Source organism: Megalobrama amblycephala, linkage group LG17, assembly GCF_018812025.1.
Source record: "Megalobrama amblycephala isolate DHTTF-2021 linkage group LG17, ASM1881202v1, whole genome shotgun sequence".
NCBI classification, from domain to species: domain Eukaryota; kingdom Metazoa; phylum Chordata; class Actinopteri; order Cypriniformes; family Xenocyprididae; genus Megalobrama; species Megalobrama amblycephala.
This window is the reverse complement of record NC_063060.1, coordinates 9,738,008-9,752,775: the sequence shown is the minus strand read 5'-3', so window position 1 is coordinate 9,752,775 and position 14,768 is coordinate 9,738,008. Positions and strand designations below refer to the sequence as shown.

General features: G+C 37.8%; 1 protein-coding gene across 3 annotated transcripts in view; it reads right to left on the bottom strand.

Annotated features, from left to right (window-relative positions):
* Window positions 1-14,768, bottom strand: part of LOC125250480 (ephrin type-B receptor 1-B) — a 300,085-nt gene that overhangs the window by 234,969 nt on the left and 50,348 nt on the right. The window contains exon 1 of one of the 3 annotated variants that reach the window (XM_048163077.1): window positions 4,107-4,386. The exons of the other annotated variants lie outside the window; for them this stretch is intronic. The gene's annotated coding sequence lies outside the window, so the exon portion shown is untranslated. Of the gene's footprint in view, window positions 1-4,106; window positions 4,387-14,768 lie in introns of those variants that run through there. 3 annotated transcript variants of the gene reach the window in all.

Genomic DNA, 14,768 nt, shown 5'->3' with positions numbered 1-14,768 from the left:
GTCTCTCTGTCTGTCTACTTCAAACTTCAATGCTTTTTGAACTTTTTTCAAAACTTTTTAACAAGGCTTGGTCAAACCAACATTCTATATTTGTCAAACTGATTTTCTGTTCATAAATTAGTTACATGAATTTATTTGAATTTTAGTTAATTTAATTCCACTTTCATACATTCCAATTTAAATTGTAATTGTGCATCCTGTTTGCTACCTAATTAAATTGAATTTTATTCAAACTCAGCATATAAAAACAGCATTCTCAACTCCAGTTCTTAACGGTGCACAATCCAGACTCATTTTTAAAACATGCTTCAAAAAACGTTTTTAGTAGGGATGCACCGTTACCATTTTTAAGGACCGAGTACAAGTACTGATATTTTTTTTTCAGGTACTCACCGATACCGATGCCTATACATTTATTAATTTCTCCTTTTTTTTTTTCTCTCTGTCTCTTTTTTTTTTTTTTTGGGGTGATGTTGCAGTTTTCCAAGCACAACACAGTGAGACTAATGAATGTAGGACAGCTTCTTTATTATTACTCTAATGAAAAAAGTAATAATTTTTATGTGCTCGTCACAAACTTAAAAGACCAAAAATTTCACAGTGTCCAATAACTTCAAAGGGCATAATTACCAATATATATAACTGTTGTTATATGAAAAGAAATTTACAAACAAATTACAAACAATACAACGAATACAAATTAAATAAACTCGTTTTTCAGATACAGTATATTTATTAAACATCTTTTGTTGTTTTATTAACATTAATGACAAATATTTAATTAGGCTACGGTCCCTTTAAGACCGACTCCATGGATACTGACACATATCCTGTTTTCACCCAAATATTTACGTCCACTGTATTTACGTGAGCCATAACCGACTGCATTTATGTGAGATACTCCACACAATGGACATTTTGACAGCTTTGTGTATTTGGCCATTCAGGCGCAAGGACAACTGGTCGCGCACTGTCTGAGAGAACTGGGATTGCGCGCAAGAAACAAGTCTAGTCTGTATCATTTAGCGTGATTTCGCCTATCCCGCCTAATGAATTGTGGTTGAAAGCATGCAGTTGTCAAAATATGGGTTGTCATCATTAATTTTGAAGTATTTCCACACCCCTGAGGGTGACATGTTTCTTTTGTCAGATGAAAGGAATCATGGTTTTTGAGGAAAACATTCCAGGATTGTTCTCCATATAGTGGACTTCACTGGGGTACAAGGGGTTGAAGGTCCAAATTGCAATTTTTTATTTTCTTTTCAGTTTCAATATAGTTTCAAAGGGCTCTACATGATCCCAGCCGAGGTATAAAGGTCTTATCTAGTGAAACGATCTATCATTTTCTAAAAAAAAAAAACAAAACAAAAAAAAACATTTATATACTTTTTAACCACAAATGCTCATCTTGCACTGATCTGCGATGCACCACGCATTACATAATCATGTTGGAAAGGTCATGTGTGATGAAGGCAAAAGTACCGATCCATTGTCTACAAACCGAACGGGCAAAGACTAAATCAAACACCCTTTACAAAAAAGGTAAAACAACGAAAACCTTGGAATGTTTTCCTCAAAAACCATGATTCCTTTCGTTTGACGAAAGAAAGACATAAACATCTTGGATGACATGGGGGTGAGTAAATTATCAGGACATTTTAATTTTGAAGTAAACTAATCCTTTAAGGTTATTAAGAATTGAATAAATATTAATCATATGAGACCCCAAAAAGAACATAAGGATTAAAAAGACTCAGACAACGAATAGGAGCAGTCCACAGTAGCCTGTGTTTGGCCGAGAGAGAAACAGATCTCTGATAACGGAGAGCTGATGAATGTGCGGGGATGTTTGGAGGTGATAACTCTCTGGCTTAGCGTGATGTGGTCTTGGCAGGGACTGGCTCACCGCAGAGCAGGAAAGCTGTTCGGAGATGGTCCATATTTGTTGGCCTTGATGACACCGAAGGGAATTTTGGGGCAAAAAGGATTGGGTCCACAACAAAAGCAACCGGCTTCGCTGTTAGACGCTCTCATTTGCTGTGGAACAGATTAGGCTAAATCTGATTAAACAGTCAACGGCACAGGCATTTTTCACTGGGTAGAAAACAGCAGAGGAACTGGCATGCCAGTGTACTTTAATCCTTTAAATCAGACAGAGCATGCCAGCGCAGAAATTTCAATTACCAGCATGCTAAACTGCATGCCACAGACAGCAATTAGCAAGTACAATTCATGAATTGAAATTTTCAGCTTTGCAATTTAGATATGTATGAATTAGATATGAAACAGGAAGCTCCAAATGATTTCACAAAGTTCAGAATCGACCTATAAACAGATTCCCTATACAAACTCGACCTTAGGAAGGATGTGGCCAAGGGCGTTCATCAATTTTGCCAAGGAATTTCAACGGTAATGTGACACCCTACCGGACCATCTTGTCTACTAAATACACCTACTTTCATCTCTGCGTACGTTTCCAACCAAATATGTTTCCTGCCAACAACAACAAACGTTAGAATATGCATGAGCTGTTTCTTGACTGGGGGGAAACTTGATGAAACCCCAAACTTTGTAAGATCTGGCTGAAACGTTGATAAAATCTTGTCACCCTTCCAGAACTCAACAGATGCCAACACTAAATTTCCTGCCAATATGATTTTCTTCAGGTTCAGGTGGACCTGCGTCTCTCTCTGATCAGACCCTTTTCTTCCGACGCTGGCACGAAATCCGGCTCACAACCAGTCGGTGGACTTCATCCAAAACGTTAACCTTCTCAAATGTGCCTGGGGAAATGAATGGATAACATGGAAGTTTAAAAAAAAAAAAAAAGGAGATAAAAAAATCCCACAGATTCTCATGAATACTCATGCGGAGGTAATTAGCCTCAGTGGAGCCAGTCATATCCTTCTTTTTCTGTACTGGCATTTGCAAAGGCCATCCTGACGTGTCATGGAGGACCCCTGGGGACTGGGTAAGCCAACACCTGGCCTTGCTAATCTGAAGATGAGCCGAAGCCCTCAGAGTACAGTTAACAATCCCACCCGCCATCTCACTGCCCTCTCACTCTTACATCTGGGCCACATCTGCCAGTCCGCTAATGCTCATTAAGGGTTTCAAAACAAGGCCCACTTTAGCTCAAGTGCCAACAGAAACCTGCCCGCCAACTGTTAATGTTCTGTCAAACTGGAACAAAGCATAAAACCAACACTACAGTACATTACAGTGCAGTACATTTACTTCACTGTTCTTGAGGCAGTAAGTTTAGCAGCTAGCTAAAGTACTAAGACGAAGCATCAATAATCCGGTAAACCCTAGTATGTGTTGTGTTTCAGATGCCAATGTGCTCAAAATCTTTATAACATGCATAACCAGTAAGTACAGAAGCAGTGATATTAAAATTCCAGCCTATAAACAGTAAATCACAAACAAAAATAATTGCATTTATTTTAATAGTAAATAAATAAACTGGCTAAAATGTAAAAAATAAATAAATAAATAAAAACAGCAATATGCAGTTTGATCTAATAAGGGTAAGCAAAAAAAAAAAAAAAAGTAAAATAAATTAAAATTAAATAAATAAATAAAAATCTAGCTCTAATAAGAATGAAGAAAAAAAGAGAAAGCCAAAAAGTGATGAGGCCAACAAAATAATAATAAATAAAAAAAAAAATAATAATAAATAAACAAACAAATAAATAAATGCTAAAAGTGAATTTAGGCATCACAACATTATAATGTAAGGTACAAAAATTAATATTAATTTTGAGACTTGATAAAGATTACATTTATCAATGTTTTTAAATTATTAGTGTTAACGTTAGGTAAGCGTTAGATAACGTCCAAGATCATTTATATGTAAAAACAGAGGAAACAAGCATGCATAATTAATATATCCAATATCAGTTGATAAAAAAAAAAAATCATAATTACTGTGCATAATGAAGGCACCAAACCAGCACTGACAAGCCTGGACAAGTGTGGAAAATCATGCGAGTATGTAAACACAATACTAATGCTATTGTGGTGCTTCAAATCACTCAAGCACTATGATTACATGTACATAAGTAGTTATTCTTTTTTATTCGCTTAAGTTTTTTATTACAGACCTCTATTTGATCTCACTGCTGACCTGTCCAGCTCCAGCACTCTTGCATTTCAGCTTGATCCAGCCACGTCTGGGAATACAAACCCCACACTGCATCAGAAACGGGAGAGAATGAATAAACCAACTGTTCCTTCCATGACGCACGGCTATCGGAACAATGACAGGCAGACCCAGAGCTGCCCGTTTACAATAAAACTCTCCTATCAGGTCCTTTCGCACTTCTGGGCCTCGAGGGAGCTGTCACAGCTCTCCAAAAAGGCCCGGACAGCAGTCATTCAGAATGCAACTTGAGTAACTAACAGACAAAAAGAAAAGGAAGTGATAAAGGGGAGAGAGCCACTGGGAGAGAGGTGTGAGAGACGGGATTGAATGTTTGAGACAGATAGACAGCTCCTGTCATGTGGTTAGGGGGTCAATCAAATGAAGTCAAATGAAGTCTGACTTGGATCTGAAGTCTCAGAGGACTGTGGTGAAGACTAGCGCCTTTATCTCATTTAATAAAAGAAGAAAAACTAAATGTAGAGTCTAAAAATGTTCAATAAATCAACATTTTATCTTACATTTTGTATATGTGTCATCCAGGAGGATAATGTTATTGTTCTTTTATAGTTTTGGAGACTAAATTAAGCATCAGTCTTGTGCTGGACAAAATGATGTCCAAGATTCCCCTTTCTCCTAATAATTTCCTGGTGCTGTTCATGGTCCTGTTATGTTTCTGCAAAAATACCTTATGGAAAACAAACATGGACACAAGAGGGGCTTTCGCACCAGAAGTTCCTATAACTTTTGGCAGAGGTACCTGCTTTTTGTCATCCCCTTTTGGGGAGACTAAATTAGCTCCTGCTTCAGAGTAGGGTCTAACCCAACACAATAGGAACGTGAGTGTACGTTGATTGGCCGAACGCATGCGAAACACCAGCACCCGCCATTTAAAAAAAAAAAATCTGTCTAAACACACATATACTTGCATATACTTACTCCACAAACTAACTCCACGAACATGGAAAAAAGCGATGAAAGTGACGTGACGCCAAGTATGATGTCCCCTACTCGGAATGTGTGCTCTGCATTTCACCCACACTTGCACACACACACAGCAGTGAGTATTGAACACACACACACACCGTGAACACACACCCGGGGCAGTGGGCAGACAGTTTTTCTGTTTGTTTTTTTGCTGCAGCACCCGGGGAGTGATTGGGTGTCAGGTGCCTTGCTTAAGGGCACCTCAGTTGTGGGTAATGAGAGTGGAAGAGAGCGCTGTTCATTCACTCCCCCTGCTTACATTTCGTGTTGCATAATGAGACTCGAACCTGCAACCTTCGTTTTACAAGTCTGACTCTCTAACCATTAGGCCAAAACAGCCTAACTGATAGATGGACAATACAGAAAGCTAACAGCTTTTACCTGTCGCCATTGTCTGCAGTCTTGTGTTATTTTCTTAGCCTCGATGATAAGTAGCACTGCAAGTTGTCGTAGGAGATTTTAATCAGATTTCAATCACATAAATTATAATTCTACATTCTAGGGATGGGCATTTTTCCAAAATATTGTATTCGAATATTTGGGCTCGTAAAAAACGAATATTCGAATATTCGTTTATTTAAATGAGGTTAAACGAGAAAGACGTTATTGTTTTATATTCATCAATATTTTGTAACCATTTCTGAACAAGCTTACGATTAGGCAATATACACAACAAGCTTACATTATATCTCATTATATTCTTTTAGTTCAAAGCATTAAACAATATGTGTAAACAGAAAATATTAAGAACAAAAGCATTTAATCTCAAGCAGCGCGAGCGGGAAAATAATAAAGCAGACAGCGCCCGTTATTGTACAAAACGTACATAATACACTCGAGTCAGTATATGGTTATCGTGTTTATATTGTTTCACATGTTCATGTTGAGAAAAACAATAATATCCACATGCTCGGGTGAGAAAACGAGCCGTGCTGACAGACGTTGCAGAGACAAAGTTAACAATAATACATAACGGTGTGCTAAGCTAAGTTTCTAACAGTAGCACCTTGTTTTCTGTTCGTAAATATGTCTCCCTCGACGAAATTTAAAGGAAGCATATGTCTCAAAATCATTTTGCTATCAGATAAGTTATCATCTTGGCTCACTCGGAGTCGGGGATAACTTACAGCTGCACTTACCTGACGTCGTGAATGCAGTGATGGACAGCTGTCTTTCCTCACTCGACGCGTATTTAGATTTCATGTGCTTTCTCATAATGGTGTTGATATTATGATAACTCAGTTTCATTAATTAATTTGATCAAAAGTAATTCCATTTTGTAAGATAATTTTCATCTAAGTAATTCCAAACTGCGCGAGGTAGATGACAACATTTTGTGATGATCAAATAGCTAAAATAAACTTGTTGAACACGCTCCACAGCGCCACCCGGTGCATTTAGTTATAACTGCGAGTTTTAGTGCTCAGGATTTATCATGGATTCACTGCATTTACGGCCAGCAAAGCAACATAGTAAAATTTGAATAGTATTTTTATTTTTTCGAATATTAATTACAGAACGGTTATTCGAATATTCGACTATTTGTGCACATCCCTACTACATTCCATCCCTGTTATCACGAAACCCACAACACACAACAAAAACACTGCTCCAATCACAGCGTCCTCCATCCTCCAGTTGTTGACGTTGTTGAATGCCGCAATAAATGGCGCAGCTGATGGACGGCGTACGCCAGATCCTACTTCCAGTGCGAATGCAACCAGGAAAATGGCCCTATAGGGAGAATTTAGTTTTGGGGGGACCGCCCTGGTGGTTACTTCCTATAACTACCCGGCGGGAAAGCCTCAATGGATAACTTAATCCATGTAATATGCTTTTGGAAGAATTTGTCAAGAAATTTATGAGTTCATATTGAGATTAATGACTTTTGGTTACAGACTTTTTTGCCAAATCTGAGCATACTCTGGGATGTTGAAATCACAAGAATTTCAAGTATTTCTTATGATAACTTCTTATGTGGTCTGTGTGGGTCCTAATGCCCCAGTATAGTGATGGGGACAGTATACTGTCAAAAAAGCCCTGTCCTTCAGATGGGACGTTAAACCGAGGTCCTAACTCTCAGTGGTCATTAAGAATCCCAGGATGTCCATCGTAAAAGAGTAGGGGTGTAACCCTGGCATCCTGGCCAAATTTGCCCATTGGCCCCTGTCAATCATCATGGCCACCTAATCATTTCTATAAACAGTCAAAACAAATATTATTCAGACATTTTTGATATATTTCAGGGCTCGGCAATGAGGACTGCCCGATGGCCGGGGGCCAGTGTGAACGACGCTCGGGACAGTAGACGGAACGGTCACTTGCCCGATCGGGCCAGTGCTGTAGGGTGTGCGATATATATTGTCTATGTCTATGATATTGTAATTGTTGATTTAACGATCTGAAATTATCGAGTATGTCCCTCACTTTACAAAACTAAACAAAAACACACCCATTGAGTGCACGCATGCACTACGTGACATAGCCTAGTAACAGTTAGGTTAGACTAGAGCAGTGGTTCCCAAAGTCGGGGTCGCGACCGACCGGGGGGTCACGAGACAGTGAGGGAGGGGTCGCGAGATGATTTCCAGAAATAAAAAAAATAAAAATAAAAATAATAATAATAATTAAACGATTAGAAAGAGTATATTCTACCAATAATTGTCACAAAATACTAAAAATAGTAGTTCAATTAAAAACAAAAACCATGCAAATAAAAAAAAGCCATCAACCTTTCGAGTTTCCTTTCCTCGGCCGTGACTCCTGAGGTGATTACGACAGATTAATGACATAGTAGCAACAGCATCAGCTGCAGCAGGTCAGTTTACTGCAACATGTTAAACATTCAGACATGTGTCGAAATGAAACGTTGGTTAATATCGATCAAAAAAGACAACGCAGGGAGGCCGGCGGAGGAGAGCGGAGAAGCACGCGCTTCACATATGCCGCGTTTGCAGTGCGCAACTGCTCCATGGCTGTGTATCACAAACACAACATTTACTTATTTTTATTTCAAATCCAAAAGTTGTTACTGAATATGGCTTGTCAGCACAGCGATTCTCTTTGTATAGGCCTACACTATATTTCATAGATGTCACGTTTAAACGCACTATATTTAAACGTTTATTCATATCATACTTTATATTTATCTGAAGTAATACTTTAGATTTATATATTATGTTGGTTACGCAAGTGGCAAAACATTTTAACGTAAGCTTTATGTTAAAATCAAAAACGTTTTTTTAAAAAAAACTTAAAATAGACAAAAACAGGCGACTCTCGTCTTTTCTTTCCTTTTAAATCTTTTTACAATAAATCCCTCAGGTCATAAAGAACTGTTTTTCCACCTTCACGAAGAGACGAGTGCTATTGTTTATGTCTCCTTGTTCACCTAAATGCCTGGTAAGGTGTTATTTTCCTTGCTTTACCCGAGGCAAAAATGCCGTGTTTAAACTGTGTAACAGAGACTTTGAACTATATGAATCTATGGTGAAATTACTAGTTTTTTTCGCGTCAATACATGTTTATTTTAATGCGAACAGTGCGCTGTCGTTTTAATTCAGCGCTGTGCAGCACAGCAAAAATAGACTCGGCGCGTAAATGATCGCTGCACTGCTGCAGACGCACCGCTCCTGGAACGCACTGCCGGACCGCATCCGCGTGCAGTGTGAAATCCGTTAATATGGGCACAGAAAAAAATGCGCACTGCAAACAGAGTAGGCCTATGTGTGAAACATGCGTTAGTGCGTGTGCGCCTTTGTGCACAACTCATTAACCACCTCCGAGGATAGTGGGGGTCGCGAGTCACTGTCATCGTTATTTTGGGGGTCGTGGGCTGAAAAGTTTGGGAACCCCTGGACTAGAGCACAACTGCGCGTGCATATTTAGAGTGTACACTTACACTGCGCGTGATTTAGTATATTAAAGTGCCTTGAGAATGCCCCAGAATTCAAGATAAGCGATAAAAATGCCCCAGTATATCTTTTATATTTATATTATTTAATATAGTTAACCAATATTACACAGCGCCGTTTTTCTCCAAATATCAACATAACAAATGTGATATTGACAGAGTACAGTTTAATGAACAAGAACTTAATATCAAGTGACTTACATTTTAGACACCAAATCGCCTGTTTCACTCTATTTCGCCAACGAAAATAGTTCCAAACAAAGTCCACAGAATTGTCTTGCGTCTCTGAGCAACACCTTCCTGAATGAATCAGCCGTTTGAATGAATCGGTTGAATGCGGTTTAATCTCAATGACTCACTCATTAGCAGAGACTTGCTGCCACCTACTGGCGGGCTTAATTTCAGGTTTAAAGTGTCTTTTCATTTTTAAAATAATTTCAAATAACAGTATTTAACGTTTTATATTTTCAACATTTCAAAACATTATTTATGCAGCACCCAGGGAGTGATTGGGTGTCATGTGCCTTGCTTAAGGGCACCTCAGTTGTGAGTAATGAGAGTGGAAGAGAGCGCTGTTCATTCACTCCCCCTGCTTACATTTCGTGTTGCATACTGAGACTCGAACCTGCAAACTTCGGGTTACAAGTCCGACTCTCTAACCATTAGGCCAAAACAGCCTTTATTGCCTTATTACTATTTTATTACTTGTTGTTTTTTTATATAACAATATTTAAAATTTAGGTGAGTTAATCTAGTAGCTTTTGGTGTCATAACCTTATTTTTTAATGTTACATGTATCAAAAACAACGAAAACAATAACTTGGCTTATTTCAAATGCCCATTTTCTTTTCGGTTACTTTTATACATTTTTTGTTGTGGGGCAAGTGAAAATTTTGGCGGGGCAAGTAAAAATTTGAACCACTGGCCCGACCTGTAATATTGAAAAATTGCCTTTATATACTAGATTGTTGCCATGAGTTTGAAGTGGATGAAGAAAGTTAAGAAATAAAAGGATTTGGTGAAATAAGTCAAAAAAAGGAAAGTGGTTTCAGAGATATTATTTGTAGTTATGGCATTCTGATGAAAAATTATGGATGGATGGATGGATGGATGGATGAGAAACATGTATAGGGCTCAACGCTAAGGATTTTTTCCACTGGCCCGACTGGTGGGGCCAGTGGACTGGGCCTAATACATGTTCCTGATCCTTCTTATATCCATCCATCCATCCATAATTTTTCATCAAAATGCCATAACTACAACTAATATCTCTGAAACCACTTTCTTTTTTTGACTTATGTCACCAAATCCTTTTATTTCTTAACTTTCTTCATTTACTTCAAACTCATGGCAACATAAAGGCAATTTTTCAATATTAAATCAATTCTCTAAAGAAACCATCATCTATATAATATCCTGTTTCACTCACAGAACAGATTGCGAACACCATTTGATATTCACTCTCATTGTTAGAACATATTGACATATTAAAGAGATCTCTTTAAAGGGTTATTTTTCCTGTAAGTTGTGATCATACAGAAAATCATACAGGTGGAACTACTCTTTTCACCTCCATTTTATTTTTATTTTTCATCCCTGAATATTCTATAAGGAAAACTACATGACTCATCTAGCAAATATGTGCGAATCGCTCTGTAGCTCATCCCCCGCCCTCACATTGGGAATCTGACGCTCGCAGCACATCGCATTCATCGATTCTCACTCTCCTTCATGCAATATCTGCAGAAAATTTGCTCCACACACCCCTCCCCACATCTCTGACAGACACCAGCAATCTGTCCTCGGGTTTAATGCACTCCCTAAATGCAGAGGATAGATCAATAAACAATTATTTCTCCCTCTCTCCCTCTGCGTTTCTCTCTCAGGAAATGCTAACCCTCCCTTTATCATCATGTCAATAAATACCTGATCTGTTTGTTTTCATTAATGCAGGTGTTTAAAATATATTGGATGTGGCAGCCAAATACAAATCCGGAATGGGCCGTGCGACATGCCAAATGTAATTACGCGTCCGGACATATCAGAATTCTGCAAAAGGTTAAAATAGCACAAAATAAACACTGTGTGACAGTTTATCACACGCGCATTGCTAACTGATATTGGATAATACAAGCCACAGTGTAGTTAAGCTTATTCCAAAAGGGGGTTCTTTTCTTTTTTTTAAATTACTTTTTTTTACATCAATATCATTTCACAAGATTCTAACTGAAACCTGAAATGAAAAATCAAAAATGAGATCCTTGTAGTATCTTAGTTTCAATCTATGTTCATTCCAATCAAGTTCATTCCAAAAGGGTTATTTAATCTTGCAGACTTTTTCTCTTTTTTTTTTTTAAATTACTGTTTTACGTTGATATCATTTCACAAGATTCTAACTGACAGATCCTGAAATGAACAAACAAAAATGAGATCCCTGAAGTATCTTAGTTTCAATCTCAGAGGGCAATGAGACTAAATGGAGAGAGGGAAAAAAAGCTTCAATCTCTAGCTTGTCAGATGTATCTTCAGAGAAATATAAGAGTATTACAGTAATCTTGTATGCATCTCCTCTAGATATTCAGAAGGAACAGGACAAGGTATGTGTTGTATAAGTAAAAGAAAGTTAAAGGATTAGTTCACTTCAGAATTCAAATTTCCTGATAGTTACTCACCCCCATGTCATCCAAGATGTATGTTTTTCTTTCTTCAGTCGAAAAGAAATTAAGGTTTTTGAGGAAAACCTTCCAGGATTTTTCTCCATATAGTGGACTTCACTGGGGTACAACGGATTGAAGGTCCAAACTGCAGTTCAAAGGGCTTCAAAGGGCTCTACACAATCCCAGCCGAGGAATAAGGGTCTTATCTAGCAAAAAGATCTAAAGAATTTTCTAAAGAAAAAAAATAAAAATGTATATACTTTTTAACCACAAATGCTCATCTTGCACTGCTCTGCGATGCGCCACATGTAATATGCATTACGTAATCACGTTGAAAAGGTGTACGGAAGTACCACGCTAAGGCGAAAAACTCCACCTCATTTTCTCCTCCGACTTCAAAATCGTCCGATATCATTGTTTTACCTTTTTTTGTAAAGGCCGTTTGACTTACACCAGGTCTACACCAGACGCACTTGTTGAGTCGCATCGCGCCTCAACATTCGTGTCTACACTGAATGCAATAAACCGACCGTTGCAAAGCACGTGGACTACATCAGAAATAGAAATGGGGAATCCGTTTACTTTCGGAATTTGTTGCGCCACGTCGCATACAGTGTAAACAATATCACTATTCATAATGGGTTCTATTGTGTTTTGACGCGCCACATCGTGCCACTTGCGTCCGGTGTAGACAAGGTGTTAGTCTTTGCATGTTTGCTTTGTAGACACTGGGTCAGTACTTTCGCCTACATCACACGTGATTACATTATGCGTAGCGCATCGCAGAGCAGTGCAAGATGAGCATTTGTGGTTAAAAAGTATACATTTTTATTTTGCTTAGAAAATGACCAATCATGTCGCTAGACAAGACTGTTATTCCTCATCTGGGATCGTGTAGAGCCCTTTGAAGCTTCATTAAAACTGTGATTTGGACCTTCAACCCGTTGATCCCCACTGAAGTCCACTATATGGGGAAAAAACCTGGGATGTTTTCCTCAAAAACCTTAATTTCTTTTCAACTGAAGAAAGAAAGACATAAACATTTTGGATGGGGGTGAGTAAATTATCAGGAAATTTTAATTCTAAAGTGAACTAATCCTTTAAAAAGAAAATACATATTGATTTCATGTTGAGAAGTCTCTTGATTTTTTTTCTACTGAGAAAGAGACGCTAGTAATTTCATGTGTCAGAGTTTCAGAAGAGACCTCAATAGTGTCTCAAACTCTGCTCAGATTCACCATAATCTTCAAAAGTCAGAGAACTCAAAATAAACAAACATTTCTCTCAGAATTCTACCAAGACCAAATCTAAGATATGTAATCCTTATAGCACTACAACTAACTCTAACTGGTGAATGTGATTTCACCAAGTACAACATGATCCTGGATCAACATCTTTGTTGATCATGGAACAACATTTCAATCAACCAATCAGATTTGAAGGACAAGTTGCAACCAGGGTTAGGTGCTTCTACATCAGTGTTATTCATTTCCCTGTGGTTTAAGAGATATGTTATGAGTAGGGTTAGGACTAAATTTTTGGACAGGGATGTTGTTCCAGGATCAACAAAATATGTGGGATCATGACTTACTTGGCAAAACCACAGTGACCATACTCAAACACAAATAAGATGACTTTTTGTATGGTTATTTTTTTTTTGTTTTCCCAATCATTTTAGGCATCTGCGACACAACTGATACGATCAAAAAAAATTAAATAGCAGTTCAATGAGCTGTGAAAGAGCAACCTTAGAACAATAAAAATGTTCCTCAGAGTTTAAAAATCCTTCCTTTACAGTAAAGCCATAGAAATAGTGGCTCATCTTCATTTATGCACAGTGGAGCAGAATATGAATATAATTGTTTTGATGGCTCCACTTTCTATTTTCAAAAAAACACTTCTTCCGCTCAAAACGATGAAAAACCAAATCCCTGCAGGGATGTTGACATGAATCACAAATATAATCATGTTTGCACGTATCACCACTTTAAGGTTGTACAAAACGATTATCCTCTTAATGCTACACATTGAATATGAATTTCGCATTAAAGGGAAATTAATGCCATGGGCATTCAAGTTTAACAATAATTCATTAAAAAAATATATATTATTAAACTTGAAGAGCAGGCTGGCTGATTCTGCCTCCTAATTAAATTAGATGATGAGGATAACAAAACCTTTTTTAAATTAATAGCCTAAAAATAACAATTAAAAACAATTAAATTATTATTATTTTTATTATTATTATTATTATTAGATTATAATACACATGCTGATAAAATGTACAGTTGGAATGCATTAAAAGCTGGTTTGAATAAAAGAGCGAGCCAAACGCATGAATATATACTGTACATGAAAGTTATGATGAGAGATAATAATGTTAATTAGCTACTTCTTTGAAATTCTCAATCTCATAAATCTTTTATCCATCTTTATATAAGGGCTTTGGATTAGAGGCAGAGCGACAGAGAAAATGACAGCAACAGACAGAGAGTGTGACAGAGACAGAGAGAGAAAAACAGACAGAGAAAGACACGCTCATCTGTATTCAGTGGTCTCTCTGTGACTGGTCTGTCGTGGGTAAAAGAGATCTGAAATTCTGTCTGCCTCTCCATTTTACCAGAGTTCACCTTTGGCCCCAATCCGTGCCATGTGAACAGAACATGGGAATGTGTGAAGCAGACCTGCATTTAAGCTAACCTTCATACACCTTCCATCGCTGCAAGCTAGGCCAAGTCATGAAGAACTGGGGAAAAGCGAGAAGAGGCAGAGGAGAGTGGAATGAATAAAAAGGTGTGTGTGGTATATTTACAGCCAATTTACAAGATATCTACACTTTGATCCGACCGAGTGCTATTTCAACATCAGCCATTAGCTAGAACTGACCTTGTGGAAGTGATTAAGCGAGCAGAGATCGTTCAGGGTCAGATCCAGCGAGAGCAGGGCAAGGCTAACAAAACGATCAAATAACAGATCAGATCATAGATTACAGATAACAAGGCTGTCCAGAATCCAACAGTCTTTAGTGCTGTAGTGGCTATGCTTTAAAATAAGTAATATATCATTA